The sequence below is a fragment of the Oryctolagus cuniculus genome, chromosome 17 (assembly GCF_964237555.1).
Source record: "Oryctolagus cuniculus chromosome 17, mOryCun1.1, whole genome shotgun sequence".
In the NCBI taxonomy this organism is placed as follows: domain Eukaryota; kingdom Metazoa; phylum Chordata; class Mammalia; order Lagomorpha; family Leporidae; genus Oryctolagus; species Oryctolagus cuniculus.
In genome coordinates this window covers 14,375,008-14,398,857 of record NC_091448.1, presented here as the reverse complement: position 1 = coordinate 14,398,857, position 23,850 = coordinate 14,375,008, and the positions used below count along the sequence as shown (strand labels likewise).

The window sequence follows — 23,850 nt, the reverse complement described above, 5'->3', positions numbered from 1 at the left end:
TTTCTTCCAGAAGGAAAGAGACAAAGAAGTTACTGCACATGGGGCTGAGGTGGTTCTAGCCCAGGAGCCACTGGGTGAGCCAGAGTCACTGTTCTCACTCCACAGAGGGGTGACAGACACCATTGCTTCTTCCGGGTCTCCCATGTGGGTGCAGGGGCCCAAGCACTTGGGCCATCTTCTGCTGCTTTCCTGGGTACAATAGCAGGGAGCTGGATGGGAAGTGGAGCAGCCGGGACTTGAACCGTGCCCATATGGGATGCCTGCTGCACCACAACACCAGCCCCAACAGCATTTCTTTCTAGGCCTCCGAAGCTATAAACTGACAAGGTCTCCCCGGGAATAGAGCAGCACTGTGAGAAAAAGGCACAACCCCCAGTCCAAATCATCGGGATGAAGTTTCCAGGGCTTGGGGACAAGTCCAAGACTCCTTCTAGGAGATGGGGATGGTGATGACTCCAAGGATCTCATCTCTAATATCACCCAAGCCCAATAAAACTGTGCAGTGGCACTGCTGGTTTGGGAGTGGACTCTCTCAGCCTGATTTTATTTTCTAAAGGTTCTAGAAGGATAGGTGGAAAGTCTTGTCTCTGGGACCAAGTCTGGAAAGAAAGAGGGAAGGCAACAGGTTAAATTTGCTTTCTCTTTTGAAGAACTAATACGGATCATAAAGGCACCGTGTTGTCTGCAGTCCTTCCACGGCCTCCTCCTGTGGGTCTGGGCCACCGGGGAGCAGGTGCGCAGAGCACCATGTGACTGGCCCAGACACAGCTGTTGATGTTGCAGAGGTGCCCAGGTGGGGAAGGCATGGGGGAGGGGGAGGGGAGCAGGTGCCAGCCCAGAGGAGGAAGAGGGGGAAATGATAGGGATGTGAGTGTGAGTGAAATCAAGGGCTTGGTATAACTTTCTGTTTTTAAAGTTTTATGATTTACTTGAAAGGGGGGTATATCTTCCATCAGCCATTCACTCTCCAAATACCCACAATAGGCGGGGGCAGAGCCAGCAGCCAGAAACCCCACTCTTGGCTCCCATATGGGTAGCAGGAACCCAAGTACTTAAACCATCACCTGCTGCCTCCCAAGGTGGGCATTAGCAGGAAACTAGAACTGGCAGTGGAGCTGGGACTCAAACCCAGGCCCTCTGATATAGGATGTGGGCATTCCAAGCAGGGTCTTTGTCATTATGCCAAACACCTCCCCTTCTCTTTCTTCTTGATGCTAGGATTTCTCTTAGGAGCAACTTTAAATACTCAGTGCTCCCTTGACAAAACATTTTGGTTTTTAAATTAAAAATGACAGGCGAGTTTCCCCACTTTGCAGGGAAATTTCCAGAAATTTAAGAAAGCTTTCATCAAACCACAGCTGGGAAGTGTGTGTGAAATTGGTATAAGAGTATTGATTATAGGGCCCAGCGTTGTGGCATAGTGGGTAAAGCTGCCGCCTAGGATGCTGGCATCCCATATGGTGGGCACTGGTTTGTATTCTGGCTGCTCCACTTCTGATCCAGCTCCCTGGTAATGGCCTGGGAAAAGCAGTGGAAGATGGCCCAAATGCTTGGACCCCTGCACTCACATGGGAGACCCAGATGAAGCTCCTGGCTTCGGCCTGGCCCAGCCCTGGGTTTGTAGCCATCTAGGGAATAAATCAGTGGATGGAAGATCTCTCACTCTCTCTTCCTGTTACCCCCCAACTCTGACTTTCAAATAAATAAATAATTTTTTTAAAAAGAATATTGATTATAATCCAAAAAAAGACTTCTCAGATGTTTCCAAGGATGAGGACCACATCTCTGAGATCCTTTCCAGCTACGCAAATCTATTTAAAATAAACAGGAATGGAAGTTTGGTGGGACAGTGCAGATACCCCTTGGGATGCCCGCATCTCACATCAGAACACCCAAGAAGGGATTGAACAAACCAGTTCCAAAAGGTTACCTTCTTTTTCTTTCTTTTTCACTAGTTATGCAGAAGAGGAATCATGGGGCTACCTTCTCCTGTTTTAAATCTTTATCAAAACATATATGAAGGTAGGGAGATAACAGAATTCATACCTGTGTACCCATAACCCAGTTTTATTTTTTTAAGTATTTATTTATTTGTTTGGAAGTCAGGTGGTCACAATGGCCAGCACTGGGCCAAGCCAAAGCCATGAGCTTTTTCCAGGTCTCCCACAAGAGTAGCAGGGCCCAAAGACGTGGGCCATCTTCTGTTGCTTTTCCCAGGCCATTAGCAGGGAGCTGGTTTGGAAGTGGAACAGCTGGGTATCAAACCAGTGCCCATATGGGATGCTGACACTGCAGGCAGTGGCTTTACCGCCTATGCCACAGCCCTGCCCCACCCCCCCCCATAACCCACTTTTATCATGAGCAACATGTGCCTGAACTTTTATCATTGATACCCCGCTCGGCCTCAACTGGACTGCTTTTAAACAAGTTGCAGTTCTGTTATTTCATTGGTAGACACCTCACTCTGTATCTTCAGATAAAGGCCCCTTTAAAAGCACATAAGCGGGGAGCAGGTGTTTAGCCTAGCGGTTAAGACACCACATCCCACATCGGAGTGCCTGGGTTCAGTTCTCAGTTCCTGACTCCAGCCTCCTGCCAGTGCCGACCCTGGGAAACAGTGGTGATGGTTCTAGCAGTTGGGTCCCGGCCACCCATGTGGAAGACCTGGATTGCATTCCCGGCCCTGGCCCAGCCCAGACCAATGTGAGTACTTGGGTGAGTGAAATAGCAGATGGGAGCTCCCCCCACCCCCTGTCTGCCTCTATCTCTTTCTCTCTACCTCTTTGGGGGAAAAAAAAGCTGACATTCTTTTCCTTTATCCTCTGGAAAGCATTAAAAAGTAGCTCCATCTTTAAAAACAAAACAGAACCACAATACCATTAGAATGCTCAAAAAAATCAACAATAACTCCTCAATATAAAATATCTAGCCAGAGTTTAAATTTCCCTGATTTTTTTCCTATTTGGCATTAAGTATTTATCAGCTGTTTTTAAAATGTTTGCACCATCAAGTCCACTTCTAGAAATATTTTTCTGAATCCAGAAAAAGCTTTCTACATAGACGTTTTCTCTAATGTTGTGGATCACAATGAATTCAGCAGCAAATGAAATGGACACAGTGGTTGCCTGGTTACGTTACGGCAGCTTCCAGGGAAATAGTCCCAGTTACAGAAAGGCGGGAGGTGACAGATTTGCTCCATCTACAATTGAGCCATCTGATTTCTCGAAGCTTCGTTTTACCTGCAGATAAATTGCCTGTGGGTAATAACCATTTCTACTTCTTTGGGTGATAATGCAACTGTATATTTCATATAGGCACAGCCATTAAAGAAAAAGTGTCCAAGGTTAATGTAGCAACATAACCATTTATCATTGCGTGGTGAATCTCTTCCACCCCCAAACCCTGCCTCCATTTTGCGTTTGGAAAACCAGTGCAAGTTGATTGCAGAAAATTTAGAAAGTCGGGGCCAACGTCATGATGCAGTGTGTTAAGTCACTGCTGGCAACATGGCATCCCATACTGGAGCACTGATTCGAGTCCCGGCTGCTTTGCTTCCAATCCAGCTCCCTGCTAATGAGCCTGGGAAAGCAGTGGAAGATGGCCCAAATGCTTGGGCCCCTGCATGCCCGTGGGAGACCTGGATGGGGCTCTTTATCATGGCCCAGCTTTGGCTGTTGCAGCCATTTAGGGATAAAAGGATGCAGATGGAAGATCTTTCTCTTTCTCTGTAACTCTGCCTTTCAAATAAATAATAAAAGCAAATCTTTAAAAAAGAAAAAATTTGAAAGTAAAAAAAACATCCTAGTGTTCATCAATTAATAAGGTTTTCTTTTTATGTCCACAATGCCTACCACGCCCTGCCCAACTATTTGCTTCCAAGACCACTAGCGCCTCCCTGTGGTCAAACTAAGCAAGCACTCTTAGACCAGAAAAAGGACGAATTAACCAGATAATGCCCGGGAAGTAGCCTAGGAGTAAAGGTCACGCTTGGTCCACCACGGGGCTTCCGACCCAAGGTCCATCCCACTCCGTGGCCTCAGTGGGTGTCCTGAGGGCTCCTGTCATTGTCCTCGGCTAAGAAACGCGGCTCAAGGATTCCATAGGCCTGACTAGCCCGTGACACACCCTCCAGGAATCCAGCCCAGTCTTCCCAGAGCTGTTTTTGAAATTTTGTGTATTTATGAGACGCAGAGTGGTAATGCAATACTTGTGTACAACAGTCAAATCAGGGTAATGAGAATTTCCATCCGCTTGAACACTCACTATTTCGTGGTGCTGGAAACTTTGGAACTGCACTCTTCTATTTCTTTATAAAAGAAAATACCAGGAAGCTCTGTGTCTCTGCCTTTTGAATAAAATGAAAATAAACAAAATACATATTGAGTTATATGAAAATAAACAAAATATGTAATAAATTACTGTCGGCTACAGTTACCCTACTGCATTGAAGAACACTAGTGTTTATTCTCAGAGCTACTGGACGTTCAGCCTGCGCCTTCCTCGAGGCTTGTCTCTGCTGTGCCCCAGCCTCTGAAAGAGGCCACCTGCTCCAGCGTTGCCCATCAGGTGCCAAGAAAACCTGGCCCCTTCCGGCTGGGGGAAAAAAAAAATCATGGAAGAGGGCGGAGCCTGAGAAGAACACGCCCCTGGCTCCTCTCCCTCGGTAAGGAGCCCACACCCTCCAGTGTCACTCCCTCAGCGAAGGCGGATTCTCCCGTCCTGGAAGGGCGATGTGCAGCCCTGATTCCTTTAGGGGGCCTGGCCGAAGCCCCCCCAGGGACCTGACACGGCCCTCCGGGCGGGGCCTCGGATCCCGCGGACGATGTCCTTAGCAGAATCGCCAGTCTCTGTGTTCTTCCTGAGGAGTCTGGACAGCTTCCTCCTGACCGCCGTGGCCTCTGTTCGGGCACAGCCAGGCGGGGACGCAGGGCCAGGGAGCAGGGCTCTGGGGGCAGCCGGGACATTTCCTCTGCCCTCACATTCCGCTGAGCCTCCCCGTCTTCTGGGAAGCCCCCCTCCCAGGGCCCTTGGGAAGATTACTCAGTGCCACTCAAGTTGCATTTCATCCCAGGCAGTTAACAGATGCCAAGCCAAAGCCCTTAAAACTGTGCTTTTTAATTGTTATTGTTACTCTCACGTACAGAGGGGGGCCCTTAAATAATAATATTTTTAGATTTATTTATTTATTTCAAAGTAAGAGTTACACAGAGAGAGAGAGAGAGAGAGAGAGAGAGAGACTTCCATCCCCTGGTTCACTCCCCAACTAGCCGCACAGCCAGAGCTGGGCTGACGGGAAGCCAGGAGCCAGGAGCTACTTCCGGGTCTCCCACGCCAGTGCGGGGCCCAAGGACTTGGGCCATCTTCTGCTGATTTCCCAGGCCATAGCACAGAGCTGGATGGGAAGCAGAGCAGCCAGGATACGAACCAGCGCCCATATGGGATGCCAGCACTGCAGGCGGCAGCTTTACCCACTACGCCACAGTGCTAGCCCCTAAATAATAATTTTTAAGAGGCACAATCCTATTATGGTTTGAATGCTCGTGTTGCTTCAAAATGCATGTTGAAACTTGTTCCCAAACACAACAGTATTAACAGATGGGTGTTTGGGCAGACATTGGGTGTGGTAGCTGAAGTCTCTGCTGGAGACATCTGCGCCCCATATCGGAGCCTGGTTCAAGTCCTGGCTGCTCTGTTGTTTCTGATCCAGCTTCCTGCTGGTGCACATCCGGGAGGCAGCAGTAAGTGATGCCTCAAGTATGTGGGTGCTTCTCCATCCGGGAGACCTGGAGTGAGTTCTGGGCTCCTGACTTTGTCCTGGCCCTGCCCTAGCTATTGTGGGCATTTGGAGAGTGAACCAGTAGATGGAGGATGTCTCTCTATCTTTCAAAGAAAGTGAAAATATGTAGGTCCTGGCATTGTGGTGCAGAGGGTTAAGCCGCTGCCCGTGGTGCTGTCATCTCATATCAGCATGCCAGTTCGAGTCCCGGCTACTCTGTTTTGGATCCAGCTCCCTGCTAATGCACCTGGAAGGCAGCCGAAGATGGCCCAAGTGCTTGGGTCCCTGACACCCAAATGGGAGACCAGGATGGAGTTCCTGGCTCCTGGCTTTGGCCTGGTCCAGAATGGCTGTTGCAGGCATGTGGGGAGTGAATCGTCAGATGAAAAATCTCGAAAAATCTCTGTCTCTCCTTCTCGCCCTGATTTTTTTAAAAAGATGTATTTACTTATTTGAGAGGCAAAGTTACAGATAGAGAGAGGCAGAGGCAGAGGCAGAGAGAGAGAGAGAGAGAGGTCTTCCATCTATTGGTCCACTCTCCAAATGGCTGCAATGGCTGGAACTGGGCTGATCCAAAGCCAGGAGCCCCCTCTAGGTCCTCGGTGCTGGTATTTGAATCATACCCCATAGGTCTTGGGCCAAGCACTTGGGACATCTTCCACTGCTTCCCCAGGCCATCAGGATTGGAAGTGGAGCAGCCAGGACTGGAAGCAGTGCCTATATGGGGTGCTGGAGCAGCAGATGGAGGCTTAACCTACTACGCCATAGCACGGGCCCCGACACTCTGCCTTTCAAAGAAATGTTTTTTCTTAAATAAGTAAATTTAAAAAGAGAGGGGCGTTAGGAGGTGATTAGGTCAGGCAGAGTCCACCCTTGTCAACAGTGCGTTTACAAAGAGGGGGAGGTCAGTGTGTCCTTTCTTGTCCTCCTGCCACAGACAACACAGCACTGGTCCCCCCCACCCCGGGTGCAGCGACAAGGAACCATCCTGGAAGCAGATAGCAAGCCTTCACTGGACTCTGAATCTGTGAGCACCTTGACCTTGGACTTTCCAGCCTGCAGAATTGTGAGAAATGAATTTCTAGAAATTTCTGGTAAATTCTATTTCTGTTCATAAACCACCCAGTCTAAGGAATCTTGTGTTCGCAGCAGGAATGGACCAAGACAAGCCCTCAAGACGCCTTGAGAAGGATCCTATGGAGTATGATTCAAATACAGGGTTCTGGCCATCTCCTAAGGGTCCTCGCAGCCTGAACCCAGGTGGAAAAGTCGTGGTGTGGCCCCATCATCCACAGAAGTGGGGTTCCCTAGGGCAGGATGAGCATCAGGAGCCTAGGGGAACCTAGGGACATGCCAGGCCATGCTAGTGACCGGGCAGTGTCCAGCAGCTGTGAGACCCGGAGCAGGTGTGGGCATGTCTGTGGTTCTCAGGTGCTTCCAGGGACAAAAAATTGGCCGTAGAGGCCCCATTAGCTGCACCACTGCTGCACCCCTACCGCGATAGGGACCCTGACTCTGCGATCCGGCTGTTCTGTTTCCCAGTTGAAACCTACCAAGTGCACCAGACTGCAGGCCTGTGGCAGCGGGAGAGCAGTCCTCTTGGCCGCTGTATTCGCAGCCCCTAGAACCGAGCAAACAGGGGCGCTCATGAATTCATGCTGAACAGGTCAATAAAAGTGGTCTCCCTACTGGGTCAATTTGTCCAGCTCTGGTGGCCTGAACGAAGGGAGCTGATAAAGAGGTTTCCAGAAAGGTCGGGCCTGAACCAAAGCCTTGCCCAAGAAGATGCCTGAGGGGTGGCTACTGAACAAGCTGGACCCTCTGCAGGTGCGCCCCGCTGCGTGGCGCCTGGGCTCCCAGTGCTGAGCTGCTATGCTCTGCCTCTGACACCTCTGTCTTTGTGCCCTGGCACAACCAAGAGGGGCTAAGGGGGCTCAGGCTAAAGAATGGCTTCCGCTCGAAGCTCCATCCCAGAGAGCAAAGCAGTATCCCAGAAACATAGATGAAAGGCGATGGGACGACCTTGGAGAAGTTGGTCTACTGCCTACCCGGGGTCCCAGAATAGAAACTGCAGCTGCTCCCCCCTCCCACGGGAGGCTCAGAGCCACCCTGTGCACCCTGTGATGGGTGCCACGGCGCCCTGGGCCTGGGACGTGAGTGTCTCTTCCAGGCTGCCCCCCCGCCCCCAGCAGGCCTGTGGAAGGACGCCCGCGCTGTCTTGGAGGCAGCAGGAAGTGCACTGTCCTGAGAGCCCATCTCCCACAGTGAGCACAGGGTGAGCAAAGGGAACCGGTCATCGGGTCATCGGTCATCGGGAACGTCCCAGAGCGGTGGCTGTGGACTGCTGGCTCCCTCTGCTGAGCGATGGGCCGGTCAGGGGGCCCAGCGAGAGCCGGCGGGTTGCTCCTCACACACCCACACCCTAGGCACCTCAGATGTGTGCCCAGAAAGACTCCCCCTTCACCCGCGGGAACCCGCACAGCCAGGACAGACCCCCAGGGCGCCTGGGGCAGGTGCCGGCTTCTGCAGGCTGCACGATTCCTGCAGCCTCCAACTGGCTCATTCCGAGGCCCCTCCCAGCCGCCTCCCAGCCGGCCTCCCCATGGCAGACGCAAGGGCACCCCCAACCCGCAGCCTGGTCAGAGTCTCCTTCCCACAAAGCCACCGCAATCCAGGTCTTAGAAATCACCGGGGTCACTGGAATATTAATAGGTTGTCAGGACATTAGAGAAAGGAGACACCAAAGAAACGAGGCATGATAAGGACACTGTGCATAGGAAAGTCTCCCTGCTCCTAACACGCTGAAGCATTTGGGGGGGACCCGCCATGATGTCTGATGTGTGCCTCGGAACCCTTCAGAAGAAAACTGGAACAAACCTGGCCAGACAGTCATGGTTGAGAAAAACAGGAAGTGAGTGTGTAAGGTTTTCTATGTGTTTGCAAATTTATTTCTAAAAAATTTATTTATTTATTTGAAAGGCAGAGTTACAGAGAGAGAAGGAGAGACAGAAAGATGGAGGGAGGGAGAGGGAGAGGGAAAGGGGGAGGGGGAAGAGAGAGAGAGAGAGAGAGAGAGAGAGAGAAAAGGCGGGGGGGGGGGGAGAAATCTTCCATCTGCTGGTTCAGTTTCCAAATGGCCACAACAGCCAGACTGAAGCCCCGAGCCAGGTATTCCATCTGGGTCTCCCACGTGGTGCCGGGGCCCAAGCACCTGTTGCTTTTCCAGGTGCATTAGCAGGGAGCTGGATTGGAAGTGGAGCAGCTGGGACTTCAACCAGTGCCCCCATGGGTTGCCAGTGCTGCAGGTAGTGGCTTACCCTGCCGTGCTACAATGCCGGCCCCAGTGTTTGGAAATTCATACTGTATAAGGTGGGAGGACAAAGCTCACTCCCTCTGAGGAGGCTTTCCTGGTCCCCCAGAACTGGGCTGGGACAGTAGCTAAAAGGGCACTAGGATCCTGAATTTACTGCTCACTGAGTTAGGCTAAGACCCCGACGGGTGCTCCCGTACAGTTTGGCACAAAGTCAGCAGCTGCTAAGCCAGTACTCAGGAAGGGGAGGAAGGGGACACTGGGAGGAAGGGAGGAGGCCCCAGGGCCTGGCACACAGCAAACCGGGCCCATCGGGCTGAGCGTTGGAAGAGGAAGCCAGCGCCCCTGACTTCCTTCTCCCGAGGACTCCGCCAGTGTGACCAGCAGAAAACGGGCTGGTTTCGGGGCCAGCTGCGCTTGCTCTGTCCCAAGCACTCGGCCAAAGTGCTGGTAGAAACTGAGGCTCAGTGTTCACGTGCAGCACACAAACACCTGTCCGTAGGCGTCCCTGGCAGCATCGTTCCTAATAGCAAGAAGGGGAAAGGGCCCCGACGTTCGCCAGCTGATAAAGAGCTCCGTTAAGTGTGGCGCGTGGACACAGTTGGAGGAAAAGGAATGAAGCACTGACAGGCTACAGCATGGAGAAAACATGATGCTGGGGGTTAAAGACCCCTGGGGACGCCTGTGTCCCAGAGTGCAGGGCCTGGTTGCAGCCGCAGCTCCACTGCCCCATTCCAGCTTCCTGCCAATGCACATGCTGGGAGGCTGCAGGTCGTAAGTCGAGTGGGTGGGTCCCTGTCACTCACCTGGGAGACCTGGATCAGGTTCCTGGCTCCTGGCTTCAGCCTGGCCCAGTGCAGGGTGTTGTAGGCATTTATGGAGTGAACCAGCAGAGAGGAGCTCTCTGTCTCTCAAATAACACACACACACACACACACACACACACAATCCCACAATGCTAAGAAGCCAGCCGTTAAAAACCACATAGGACCTGATTCCACTTGTATGAAACATCCGGAAGACGCAAAGCCGTGAAGACAGAAAGTTAATCTGTGATTTCCTGGGCAGTGGGAGTGAGGGGAAATGGGGGTGACTACGAATGGGCAGGGTTTTTTTTCTGGGGGTGAAGGATAGACTGAAAACTTCTAAACTGACAAGTCTAGAAAGGGGCAATGTTTTGGTGTGTGAATGCTATCTCAATCCAACAGGTATTTAAAATCTTACATATATTTGTGGGCATGCCCAGTCTGGGATGCTGGGTAGTAAAGCAGAGATGCATGGGGGGTTGGCTGCCTCCCCAGCTTAACACAGACCAAGAAGTGGTGACCTGGGATGGGGAGACAAGGATGCAACGGGCCCACGGGTAAGACCTTGGCTTTGAGCTGACAGATGCAAGGTGCCGATGAGGGCTTCCTATCGGTGACCTTGCACGGAGCGAGGATTGATCTCAGCGTCTTTATTAAATAGCCAAGCGTGACGTTATAGAGCTGGGGAGGGAGGAAACTCCTCCCTCGAGGCCAGGAAGATGTTGCTAAAAACACCAACCCCACTGTGCAGGCTGGGAGACTTCCTCACGGCTGCCCTCCGGGCCCTGCACAGACAGGGCGGTGGGAAGAATGCTATGGAGTTGCTTGGAAAAGAAAAAGGGGGTGCCTCCGGACTTGTGGGTGTGCTGGACGGGGCAGGAGCAAAGGCAAGAGGGCAGAGCAGTATCTCTGGAGGCAGGGAGGGCTGGTGCGCATTCCCGGTCTCGCGGTCCACGGCCAGGAGAGGTGTCGTGGGCTCAAACACTGTTAGGGATTTTAATTGACTGTAGTGGGGAAATGAGCCCCAGGGGCCATTGGTTCACTGCTGCATCTCCGTAGCTAGCACACAATAACTTTCTGTGTGTAAGTTGAATAAATGAATAACTATGTTGAAAATGTTCTATTTGTTTTCATTTTATTCTGTTTATTTTCATTTTATTTGAGACACAGCTCTTTCCTGTACTGATTCACTTTTTTTTTTTTTTGACAGGCAGAGTGGATAGTGAGAGAGAGAGACAGAGAGAAAGGTCTTCCTTTTGACGTTGGTTCACCCTCCAATGGCTGCCATGGCTGGCGCGCTGCGGCCGGCGCACCGCACTGATCCGAAGGCAGGAGCCAGGTGCTTCTCCTGGTCTCCCATGGGGTGCAGGGCCCAAGCACTTGGGCCATCCTCCACTGCACACCTGGGCCACAGCAGAGAGCTGGCCTGGAAGAGGGGCAACCGGGACAGAATCCAGCACCCCGACCGGGACTAGAACCTGGTGTGCCAGCGCCGCTAGGTGGAGGATTAGCCTAGTGAGCCGCGGCGCTGGCCATGATTCACTTTCCAAATGCCTGTAACATCTGAGACTGGGCCAGATCTAGGAACTCAATTCAGGTCTCCCACATGGGTAGCAGGGACCCAAGTACTTGAGCCACCGCCTGCTGCCTCCCAGGGTCTGCATGAGCAGGAAGCTGGAATTGGAAGCAGAGCAGGGACTCAAACCTGGGCCCTCTGATACGAGATGCGGACATCCCAAATGGTATCTTAACTGCTGCACCGAATGCTGGCCCCTGAGTAAATGAATATTTTAAAACTAGATTTGACTTCTATGTCTGGTGGAATCACAGGGAGCAGCCTAAAGCCATCCAAAAACTGGACAAAAAATAAGTACCAATAGTTTTCAAGATCTGCGGCCATCAGATAGCAGGACAATGGTCCTGGAGAAAAGGAAAATAAATGGGGCAAGCCCTGCAATGCCTGGACCAACCACCTGGGGGCTCACAGGCTGTAGTCTGAAGATGGGGAAGCCGGACGGAGGCTGGCAGATGCCCTGAATCCAGGAGATGGAGCTGGGAGGCCAGCAAAGCCAAGGAAGCTGGTCTGCAGGGCAGAGACTGGGAACAGAGAGAGATTTGCAAAGAGAAAGTTCCAGAAATCTTAGAGTTCCCCTCCACTGATGAGCTGTATACTGGTTAGAACAGAGCTGGGGACAGAATAACCTGACCGGAGAGCGATGCTGGGAGCCCGCACAAGGACCACGAATACCCTATATTCCTCCCAGCCAGAGTGGGAGACCTGGTAACTCGGGGGCATTGATTGGGCAGAACACTCCCGAGGGTGGACAAAATGAGCTCCAGACACCTCTCTGGTCCCCTAACGAAGCTGAGCAGCAAGGCTAGGAAGAATTAAACTGTTTCTAAGCAACTTATCTTCATCTCAGAACAAAGCTCAAAAATATCTACAGGAAAACAAAAACATCCAGAACCCAACAGATTAAATTCACAATGTCTGTATAACACCAGGCTCCAGTCAGCGGAGAGAAATCACATAGTCATTGAGCAGGGGAAGTTTAATATAAAGAATTATTGGGGTTGGCATTGTGGGGCAGTGGGTTAAGCCACTGCCTGTAACACCAGCAGTGGGAGACCTGGATCGGGTTCCTGGTTCCTGGCTTCAGCCTGGCCCAGTGCAGGGTGTTGTAGGCATTTATGGAGTGAACCAGCAGAGAGGAGCTCTCTGTCTCTCAAATAAAGGCACCCATTGGAGTCCCAGCAGTTCCACTTCAGTCCAGCTCCCTGCTGATGTGCCTGGGGAGGCAGTGGAAGATGGCCCAAGTCCTTGGACCCCTGCCACTCACATTGGATGGAGTTCTAGACTTCTGGCTTCAGCCTGACCCAGCCCTGGCCTTTGTAATAATTTGGGGGTGTGAACCAGCAGATGCAAGATCTCTCTCCCTCTCTCTCTGTAACTCTGCTTTTCAGATAAATAAAAAAAAATTTAAAGAATTATTAATTCTTTATGATACCACCCTCTGATAGGTAATTAGTTGTAAGTGGGCAAATGGGTCAAGAGAACTCTAAGGGACATCTCAGAGCGGAGGAAAGATGCCCAAGGCAGAATTCAGAGTTCACGGGGGAGGAGGGCAAGGTGGCCACCCATGATGGAGTGCACTGGGTGCCCCAGACTAGAGCTGACCCTCCGTTCCTGGGCAAGCAGGAAGCTCTCATCTGGGGAGCAGGCAGGTTGAGGCTGGTGCCACAGAACCGTGGTCAGCACTGGCAAGTGGGAAATCCCCTCGAGCGTGCCGATGTGCCGAATGAGTCTGGAGAGTCCTCCAGGACCATTGTCCTGCTATCTGATGGGTGTGAGACTCAGTGAGAGTGCGCCCACCCAGGAGCTGCCGGAACTGGATGGGGAGCTGCGAGTGGGGACACGGCGACAAGCTGATGGGGGTGTCCCCCACATTCCCCTGGCAACCAAGCAGTAAGAGCAAGAACCAACAGAGACCACCAGAGCAGGAAAGAGGCCCTCCAGTGCCCCCTACTGACAAAGTTTAGTGTTGTGCCAGCTGCAAAGGAGAAACATTTACAGGGTCCAGCTCAGTTATCACACAACAGGCAGCGAAGGGTGGGTTTGGGGCTAGAAGGGAGTATATTGATAATTGGGACAGCCAGAATCTGACACCCATTAAAAATAATCAGGCATGCAAAGAAGAAAGAAAAAAATCACTCTTAATAAGGAGAAAAATAGGGGCCAGCGCTGTGGCACAGCAGGTTAATGCCCTGGCCTGAAGCACCAGCATCCCATATGGGTGCCAGTTCTAGTCCTGATCCAGCTCTCTGCTGTGGCCTGGGAGAGCAGTACAAGATGGCTCAAGTCCTTGGGTGCCTGCACCCATGTGGCAGACCCAGAAGAAGCTCTTGGCTCCTGGCTTCGGATCGGCGCAGCTCCGGCCATTGTGGCCAATTGGGGAGTGAACCATCGGATGGAAGACCTCTCTCTCTCTCTGCCTCTCCTCTCTCTGTGTAACTCTTTAAATAAATCTTTAAAAAAATGAGAAAAATAAAAGTCAATTGGAATGGACCTAAAGTTTACATAGATGACAGAATCAGAAAACAGACAAGACAGCTAGTATGTTCAGTAAGGTAGAGGAGAGATCTGGCTTGTGTAATACATTATGGGAAATATGTGAACTTCTACAGATGAAGAAATACCATGCCTGAGGTGGGGGGGGGGGCGGAGAATACAGTGGCTGGGATAAACTTTAGATGAGATGCCGCCGAAGAGAAGATTGGTAAACCTGGAGACACGGCAGTCTTACTACATAAAGTGAAACAGGAGGGAAAAAAGACTGGGGAAAAAGTGGACAGGGTATTATCTGGGGGCTGGACAACATTGGACTTAGAGGGACAGAGAGGGGATATTTTTGACTGTCGAGCCACGTTTTCCGATGCACCTGCTCCAACCCTGCCCATTCAAGGCTGCTCAGAGGCAACCCTGGATAATAGGTAAGCAAATCTGTCTTCTAACTAAACTTTGTTCACAGATGTGGTTGGTTTGCTGGCCCTCCCTGTCCCTGGAGCACCTGGTGAGCGTCCTGAGGCTCCTCCAGCATCCGCAGACCCAGAGGGGCTGCCGAGCCGGTCAGACGAGTGGTCATCCCAGGCTGGGCCCTGTCCCCCTCTCCTTCCAGATCCCACTCCCCAGGGCCTTGCAGGACAGCCAGCTGTCACAGGAGTCTACCTAGCCACTGCTCTGTACTGAGAAACGCCCCTCCTCCTCCAAATCCCTGGAACCTGATGTGGAAGCAGGGTCTTTGCCAGTGGGATGAGGATCTCGAGATGGGGGGACCATCCGGGGTTTTCTGGGTGGGCCCTAGATGCAATCGCAAGAATCTCTGCAGGGCAGAGGCAGAGGGAGATCAGACACAGAGGAGGAGGCACCCTGAAGTCGGAGAGAGGGTGCCGAGTGGAGAGAGGGTGCCAAGTGGAGAGAGGGTGCCGAGCGGGGAGAGGGTGCCAAGCGGGGAGAGGGTGCCGAACGGGGAGAGGGTGATGAGTTGGGAGAGGGTGACGAGTGGGGAGAGGGTGCCAAGTGGAGAGAGGGACTGCCAGCAGCCCCAGCACGGCCTCCGCAGGGGCACATCCCTGAGATGCCGGGACTTTGGCCATGGGTGTGAGTCAGAGAAGATGCGCTGCTTTGAGCCCTGTGGTTTCTGTTCATTTGTTCCAGCAGCCCTGGGAAACCAACCAGTGTTCTCTCTGGTCACATGTGCCGAAAGCATCTCAAAGGAGCATCCGCCAGAGGTTCTGAGCGAGGCTTATGGAGGTTTCTGGAGCTCCTGCCTGAACTCAGAGCAGGTTCCGTGGGAGTGGGAGGACAGCCCTGCCAGGGAAGTGGAAGGACATTGACCCAGAGTCAGGCAATCTGGATCCAAGTCCCTTTCTGCCTGCCTTTTGGGGTGATCCCTGGCAGACGCCAATCTTTGGTTTCTCTATCCACAGGACTCCCAAACAGGAGGAGGGCATTTCCTTCCTGCTCTGAGTTCTGCTCAGCTTAAAGAAAATGCCAGAGAGAACCCTGGGGCAAGCATGTGCTATTACTGCCTTTGGGGCTGGGGGACCGGACAGCAGCACTCAGGTTCTGCCACTGGAAGCCACTATGCTCCAAGTTTTAGGAATAATAACGATAAGAGGTGCTGTGTGAAGGATCTCACTTGTGTCCTTCTCCAGAGACAGTGTGGAAATAGGGTCATTGAGTTTGTGCTTTGCAACTGGAAAGACTTGAGCTGGAGTCTCGGACCTGCCACAGTTTGCTGTGTGACGCTGGGCAAGTGATTAAACCTCTCTGAGCAAATCCCTCACCTGCAAAATGTGGCGCCTTTACCTACCTTCCTAGGCTGCTATGAGACTCAGATTTACCTTAACAAAAATGCCTGGTGCAATTCTTTTGTTGCCATTCATTGTGGTGAGTGTAAGAATCCTGGTGAACACAGGCATTCACAAAGGGAGAATTCACACTTATGTCTCCTGGTGGGAAACCAGCTAAGCGCCACCAGTATGCACCCAACAGGCAATGCCCCGTGTCCCCCTGCTCCATGGCTGAGGAGCTACGGATATGTCTTCCGTGACAGAGCCAGATTCGCGCACACATGGCTAATTCTCAGGCCGGAGCTCAGTGAGTAATTTTGCCACCCTGAACCTGCTCTTCCTTCTTTTGTTATTGTAGGCTGGAGAAAAGACGTAATACAACTCCTCCGAGGCTGGCAAAGAAAAACAGCATCAAATGTGATCTCAAACCGGAAGTAATCATTGTGTCTGGGCTTCTCAAAAAATAAATAAACCCAGCAGTAGCTTTTGGAGGCTGCCTAAGTCATGGCAGGAGGAGTTGATTTAGGAAGAAAGGGTTCCACATGCAACCACTCTCAACTGGACTTTCTGTCCCGATTAAAAATCCACTCACCGCCACCCCTCACCCCCAGTGTCCCCAGGCCCACGGAGCGCTCGGTACTCCCCTCTCACACTGGGAACTCATCCAGTCTGCTGGGTTTCATGCCTCTCGCAGCTGTGGGATACCCTTGGCCTTGGAGCCCCAGGCAACAGCATCTTCAGTCTCTGCACCTCCCAGCGAGCTGCCAAGAGATCTTCCTGGCCCTAAGGATGAAAAAAAGAATCATGATGGTGCCTGCCAGTGACTCAGCATGCACCGAGTGTTGATTACAGGAGGACAGTTCAGAAAGTTTACAACAGAAATCTCATGGAAATGTGCATTAGGAAAAATTCCGCATGGATTTCAGAACCATTTTTTTTGCTTCTGATTTTCCTCTTTTTCAATCAGAACTTTTCTTTAAAAGATTTATTTATTTTGAAAATCAGTTGCACAGAGAGAGGAGAGGCAGAGAGAGAGAGAGAGAGAAAGAGAGAGAGAGAGAGAGATCTTCCATTTGATGGTTCACGCCCCAGTTGGCTGCAATGGCCAGAGCTGAGCTGATCTGAAGCCAGGAGCCAGAAGATTCCTCCGGGTCTCCCACGCGGGTGCAGGGCCCCAAGGACTTGGGCCATCTTCTACTGCTTTCGCAGGCCATAGCAGAGAGCTGGATTGGAAGTGAAGCAGCTGGGACTCGAACCAGCACCCATATGGGATGCCGGTGCTTCAGGCCAGGGCGTTAACCTGCTGTGCCACAGCACCGGCCCCCAATCAGAACTTTTAAAAAGAGATGTATTCAGTTATTTGAAAGGCAGAGTAAGAGAGAGACAGAGATCTTCCATCTGCGGATTCATTACCCCAAATGCTCACAGTAGCCAGGGCTGGGCCAGACTGAAGCCAGGAGCCAGGAACCCAATCCAGGTTCCTCACGAGGGTGGCAAGAACCCAAACCCTGGAGTCATCGCCTGCTGCCTCCCAGGCACATTAGCAGGAAGCTGGATCAGAGTGCAGAATAGTCAGGACTCGAACCAGGCACTCCAACACAGGAGGTGGGATCCCACGCAGCAGCTTAACCCACTGCGCCACACCACCTGCTCCACACTTAATTCCACTGCATCGTTTGAAGCCCCCTCTCATCGCTTGTATCGTTCTCTTAACGTCTGAAGCCTACGTGGCAGCCCCGAGTCCCACCAGTGGTGACACTGAGCCATGAACCAGGCAAACAGGTTGGAACTCCGGCCTGTGGCTTTCCTAGACCTCTCTGCTTACCTCACTGGCTTCCCTCCGGGCCCCGCAATGCCCACCAGCTGCTTCCCCGTCTGCGCCTGCGGAACATTGCTGTATGAGAAGCAGAGGCTGAGGCAGGGATCTACAGACAAAGGCGTTCGAAACGCCTCTGTGCACACACCTGGGCCTCTGGGGCTGTTCAGTGCCTCTGGTTTCTCAAAGTGGCATCCCCCAGCCAAAGGGCTGGCACGGTTGCCAGGCTCTGGGGACCCTGGCTCTGTGAGATTGGGCTGTTGCCTGTCTCATCAGCTCCCCCGCCCCCCAGTTACAGCCACTTTGGAAGAGAAAGAGTACAAGAACAGTTGCTATTTAGTGTGAAAGAGAAAGTGCGGAGCTGCATGTTCTTAAAGAGGGGGCATTTAGAGGCCGGCGCTGTGGGTTAAAGTCCCAACCTGCAGTGCCGGCATCCCATATGGGCGCTGGTTCATGTCCCGGCTGCTCCTCTTCTGATCCAGCTCCCTGCCAATGCTCCTGGGAAAGCAATAGAGGATGGCCTAAGTCCTTGGGCCCCTGCACCCACATGGGAGACCTGGCTCCTGGCTTCATCTGGGAAGTGAACTAGCAGATGGAAGAACCTCTCTCTACCTCGTTCAAATAAATAAAATATTTTTTAAAAAAAGAAGAGGCATTTAGCGAGCTGCTGCAGGCTCATTACTGTTTCATCAAGCCTGGGGACACACCGCCTCCTTACTCTCTTTGTGCGGGGACTGAGAACTGGAACCCTGGGTGTGGTGGGTGGGGGAATGGGGGCGTGGCCAGCACATGTTAGCAGCATCATTTCCCAGTGTTCCTGGGTGCACGCTGCTGTGTGTCTTCCCAAAGGAAGTTGCTGTCTCTGTGCCGAGAAGCCTGTGCGTGTCCCTGTTCACAGATGCTCCGCTAAAGGGCAGGTCCCCCAGCCCGCAGTGCCCCCCGCCCCGGGCAGGCAGGGCCTTGGCTGCCCCCTCCCCATAATTGCCCAGCGCTCATTACCCAGGGCTACTGTGGTTCATTTTCTGCCCCTCCCTTTCCGCCTCTGCCTGGCTCCAGCCTGCAAGGCTGCGGGTCTCAGAGACCGCAGAGGGCCCTGCCCCAGAGTTAGAAGCCCCCACTGGGCGGCTCATTCCTGCTATAGAACTGGAAAGGCCACAGCTCCCTCCCCTGTGCCCCCAAGAGCTACACGCACTGCAGTCAGAAAGAGAAGTTTCTGGAAGGAGCGAGAGCAGTGCCATGAGCAATTGGAGGAGGACGTTCTTGCGGATGTTCAGTGCGGGCTGACCGGCAGTCTGCAGCGTGGAGAAGAACGCTTTGCAAGGATCCCAGCCCCCTCTCCACTGGCATTTTTTTTAAAACCTGTTAACAGGCAACTTGCTAAATAAATGAAGGTCCTGCCACACAATGGGATATCAGGCAATTAAAAATAATGGGAGAATAAAAGAAATTAAAAAATACCCAGGAGGCAGACCCATATAGATACAGGTAAACAACTGGTGAATAAAAACAAGAGGTAAAAGGAAAACGCGCACACAAGGGTCCCATGGGCGTTAAAGGAAATCACTTCTTCACCCAACGCTGCGTGAGGACCCGCCACAAGCCAGGCTCTGTGGCTAAGTGGCACACCACACGTGGGCCCTACCTGTGAACGGACGGAGCCAGGAGCTGGAAAGACCATTCTGGGGAGTGAACCAGCAGGTGGAAGATCTCTCTCTCTCTCCCTCTCTCTCTCTCTTCCCCTCTCCTCTCCCTCTAACTCTTTCAAATAAATAAATAAATCTTAAAAAAAAAAAAAAAAAAAAGAAGTGCACAGAAATACAGAAACTGTAGCTCAGGTTCGGGCAGGCAGGGCGTGGGAGAGACAGGATTATGAGCGAGAGTTTTTATTTTTGCTCTCTCTGCTTCCAAATCGAACTTTTTCTCAGCCAACACGCATACTGCTCGTTTGTGATTTTGAAATGATACAAAATGAGGGAGCGAAACCAAACGGAGACCTGGGAACGGAGCTCATGGCCCAGTCACGGCCTGAGCAGGAGGAAGCCGCACACCCCTGGGCTCTCCCGGCGTCCCACAAACACAGGGCCCTGTCTTCTCAGAGACGTTCAACCCCCCTGCTCCCCCCCGCCCACAGCCCTGTCCCACAAGGCCTACATTCCCTGGGTGTGGCTCAGTTTGAGAGACAGTAACTCGCGGTGAGACCGTTCGTCATGCGGTGTAGACAGATTCTCATATCCATCTGGGGCCCCTTGGACATCGCAGAAGGGTGGATCCCCCGCCTTGGCCGGTGGCGTGGCTCAGCCCTGCTGAGACAGTTTTGTCCCCGTGTCTGTCTTTCCCTGCCACCAAATCCCACTGGAGCAGGCGGGTGTGTTCCTGGCTGTCCTGGGATGGAGCCACAGCGGGCTCAGGCCCATCTGTCACTTTCCAAACGCCAGGGAGCCCTGCACCCTGCAGGCACCATTCTCCGGCCTACGTGGGACCACCCGGGGAGTTCTCCCCCCCCCCCCCCTCGAGCCTCAGCCGTTGTTTTACGAAGGGAGCCTTGGCCGTCAGCCTTTGCAGGTCTCCCGTGTGCATCTGATGGTCTCCTAGCTGAAGCAGCAGCAGCCTGGGGGAACAGTGCTCCCTGTCGGGCCTCCCATGCTGAGACCGGGACCCAGGGCCATGTCAGGGTGACCGACACATCCCAGTGTGTCTGGGACTACTCTGGTTTTCAAACTGAAAGTCCCTATGTCCTGGGGCCCTCGCTTAGTCCCAGGCAAGCTGGCAGAGTCGGCCATCGCCCTTCATGTCCCTGCTTTTGGAAACTTCTTGAATGTGGGACAGGTCATCCTGAGCTTCTAGGAGGCTAAAGGTGAGGGTGTGTGAGAGTCCAGAGGCCACCAGAAGCCATGCAGGTGCGGGGCTAGACGTGCATGTACTTCCTACTTGGCTCTAGCCTGCCCCAGGGGACCACCCATGAGCCTACGTGTGTGAGGCGGGCAGCACACCCACCTCCGGGCTGCCCCCATGTGCAGCAGCCCGAGACCACATTTCTGAATATTTGTCCAGGCCTGCGGGAAACCAGCCGGTTGTCTCCCTCAGTGTCAGTTTGCCCTCACCCTAGTTGCTGCCTTGGAGCTGTCTCCGTGCCCCAGCCACCAGGCTCTCCTTGGAAGCAGCTGTGTGCAGATTGGCTGCTTGCTACCTGCCTCCCCAAGGGGCCCTCGGGAGGGCAGGGTTGGGCTTCCTCCTGCATCCCAGGGCGTGGCTCTGTGCCCTGCACACAGAAGGGCGAGAAAGCAAAGGATCCTCCCAGGGTATGGGAACCGAGGGAAAGAGTAGGACAGAGGCTTGGTCGAGGAGCCCCAGCGTGCAGAATAAACCTACCTGGTCGCCTCCCCTGGGACTCTGTCACTTAGCCAGGATGGGGACACCTCATCGGAGGTCCTTCTGGGTGAGCTTTGTGGCTTTGAGGAATCTCAAAACCCGATACCCTTTCTATTCCCGGGGAGCTTTGGTCTTGAAAATGCGAGTCTACCCTGGCTGAACATGAGAATCACCTGAGCAGCGCTTAAACTCCCGCTGTTCACCCATGTGAGTTAGGAGAGCGTCACCGTGGGTGGGGCGCACTCCTGGGTGGGTGCCGGAGGCCCCCAGGTGACTCCAATGCGCAGCTGAAGCTGCAGCCCTGTGATCCAGCACCATGGTTAATCTACATCAGGTTATCAGCCCACTTTGTTTTTTTTTTCCCAGCATGGGCATTTTTGAAAATTCTACGCCAACTGTGTTAAAACTACAATTATTTTCAGTCTGTTCTTAAATTTCTCCCCGTCATCCTGATCCTAGACATGTACTTTTATTTTGTGCCACCAGGTGGCGCGCTTGCGCAAGCGTCACGCCTGCCGAGCAAACCTGCGCGCTCTTAGCGGGGAAGCCTGGGATGCTGGCAGGGCACGTGTTTGTAGGACGGGGTTGCAGGTGTGGCAAGGCCCGGCTTCTCATGACTCACCTGCGGATCTGTCCATCAGGATCCGGGTAGATCTCACCAGCTGCTAGGTGGCTGCCGCGCTGGTCTGCAGCCACACCCAGGGGCTCTTGGCCAAACAGACCTTATGAGTAGGCAGGGTTTGTTTTTGTATCGTGGGCAGCAAGGAAGTTGGTCTCTTGCGCTGCGCTCCCACTCCTGCCTCTGTTCCCCGGCCCCCGCACTGGCTGTGCAGCCTGTGTGGAATGCCCCTCCCTCAGGGAGCCCTCCCTCCACTCCTGGGGTCTGTTCACACCTCACTTCCCAGGCCGCCCTCTCCAACGCCAGCGCCGTCTGCTCTCTCTCCCCTGCCTCCCGTTCTCCAGCAACCTGCTGGATTCTTTGTCCAGTAGCCTCACCCCCTTCTCATATACCATCTAATGCACTTATTATATTTTTGGTTTACGTCTGTCTCAGGAATCGTGGTCCATTTTAAGATTTATTAATTTGAAAGGCACAGTTACAGAGAGGGAGAGAGAGAGAGGTCTTCCAACTGCTGGTTTACTCCCCAAATAGCTGCAACGGCCGGAGCTGGGCTGATCCAAAGCCAGGAGCTTCTTCCAGGTCTTCCATGTGGGTTCAGGGCCCAAACACTTGGGCCATCATCTGTTTTTCCAGGTGCATTAGCAGGGAGCTGGATTGGAGGCAGAGCAGCTGGGACTCTAACCGGCACCCATATGAGATGCCAGCATATGAGATACCTACTATGCCACAGTGCCGGCCCCCACCCCCACCCCATTTTCTTCACTGACCTATCCCAAGCTCCTAGAACCCTGTGTGGCACATAGTAGGTGCATAAGAAATATTTGCTGACGGGATGAAGCTTAGTGGGAACTTCAAGATAATGGAGCTCATTTTATTGACAAAGAAATGAGTTCCAGGTCTTTGGGCAAGATAAACATTCACTCCACAGACTGGAGGGCTATTATCCCTAGTTCCTAAATAAATAGAACTTAAAACCTGTCCATTACTTTTCAAACTATTTACTGTTTTTATTCTTTAGGCCTTTTTCCCCCCAAGGCACGTGCAGCAGATGAGATGAGATGAAAGATAATCTCAAAGGAACAGCCGGGCTCGGCAGGGAAGAGATAACATCTAGAGGAAGAGGGAGTCAGCCTCACAGGCACTTGACCGTCCTTAATCACTCGAGGGGCGCAGACTCTGGCTTCAAGTTCCTTGGCAGCTGCGGCTGGGCGGAAGCACGTGGGGCCGCCGAGTGTTCATTGTCTGACCCGAGCCAGGCCGGAGGGCTCAGCAGCGGCTCCCGGCCCGAGGGAATCGGGGCCGGAAAATCCTGTGTAGCGTCCACGGGGCCCCAGGTGGGACAGTGTTTACCCGAAAAGCTCCACGAGTAGGCGTGCAGTGGGAGGCCGGCGGGGGGGGGGGGGGGCTCTTGCGGTCTGGGTGAGACGCACGAGGTGACGGAACTACAGCGAAGGTAAAGACGGGAATCTGGACGCGTTCATGGGTCTGGGGCCAGAGTGTCTGGGTTTGAGTCCCGGCTCTGCTTCCGACTCCAGCTCCCTGGTAGCGCCCACCTTAGGGGACAGCAGGGATGGCTCCCATATGGGAGACCCAGGGCTGAGTTTCAGGTTCCGGCTCCAGCCTGGCCCAGCCTGGGCTGTTGCAGCTGTTTGGGGGACTACCAGTGGATGGGAGGGAGGGAGGTCTCTCTCTCTCTCTCTCTCTCAAATAAAATGAATATTTTTTAAAAGATTATTGATTTATTTTGGATGTCAGAATTCCAGAGAGAGAGAAAAAGATCTTCCAACCACTGCTTCACTCCCTCAAATGGTTAGCACTGGGCCAGGCTGAAGCCAGGAGCCAGGAGCTTCATCCAGGTCTCTCACATGGGTGGCTGGGGCCCAGACACTTGGGCCACCTTCTACAGCTTTCCCCAGGAAGCTGGATCTGAAGAAGAGCAGCTGGAACATGAACCGGTGCCCATATGGAATGCCAGCATCATAGGTGACAGCTGCACCCACCACTATGCCAGAATGCTGGCCCCATAAAGTGACATTAAAAGAAATAAAAAAGTCTATGGCTTATACAAATATTTGATGTTTCAAAGCTTTGGTAAACACAGAAGCACTGGCAGTTGACAGACCGGATCTTCACCTAGTCCACCTGTAGTGAGTTTCCACCACATTCTCTCTCTCTCTCTCTTTCTCTAAGATTTATTTATTTACTTGAAAGAGTTACACACAGAAGAAGAGGCAGAGACAGAAAGGTCTTCTAGCCACAGATTCACTTCTCAATTGGCCGCAACAGCTGGAGCCGTAC

At 52.8% G+C, this 23,850-nt stretch overlaps 1 long non-coding RNA gene across 3 annotated transcripts; it reads left to right on the top strand.

Annotated features, from left to right (window-relative positions):
• Positions 1-2,480: 2,480 nt before the first annotated feature.
• Positions 2,481-7,469, top strand: LOC108178573 (uncharacterized). 3 transcript variants are annotated; one of them, XR_007911554.2, is made up of 5 exons: positions 2,481-2,703; positions 4,472-4,663; positions 6,714-6,842; positions 6,929-7,036; positions 7,208-7,469. It is a non-coding gene; the product is annotated as an uncharacterized lncRNA (long non-coding RNA). The 3 variants fall into 3 exon arrangements; XR_007911553.2 differs by having other exon boundaries at positions 2,483-2,703; positions 6,926-7,469; XR_001795331.3 differs by having other exon boundaries at positions 2,485-2,703; positions 6,929-7,469.
• Positions 7,470-23,850: the final 16,381 nt, after the last annotated feature.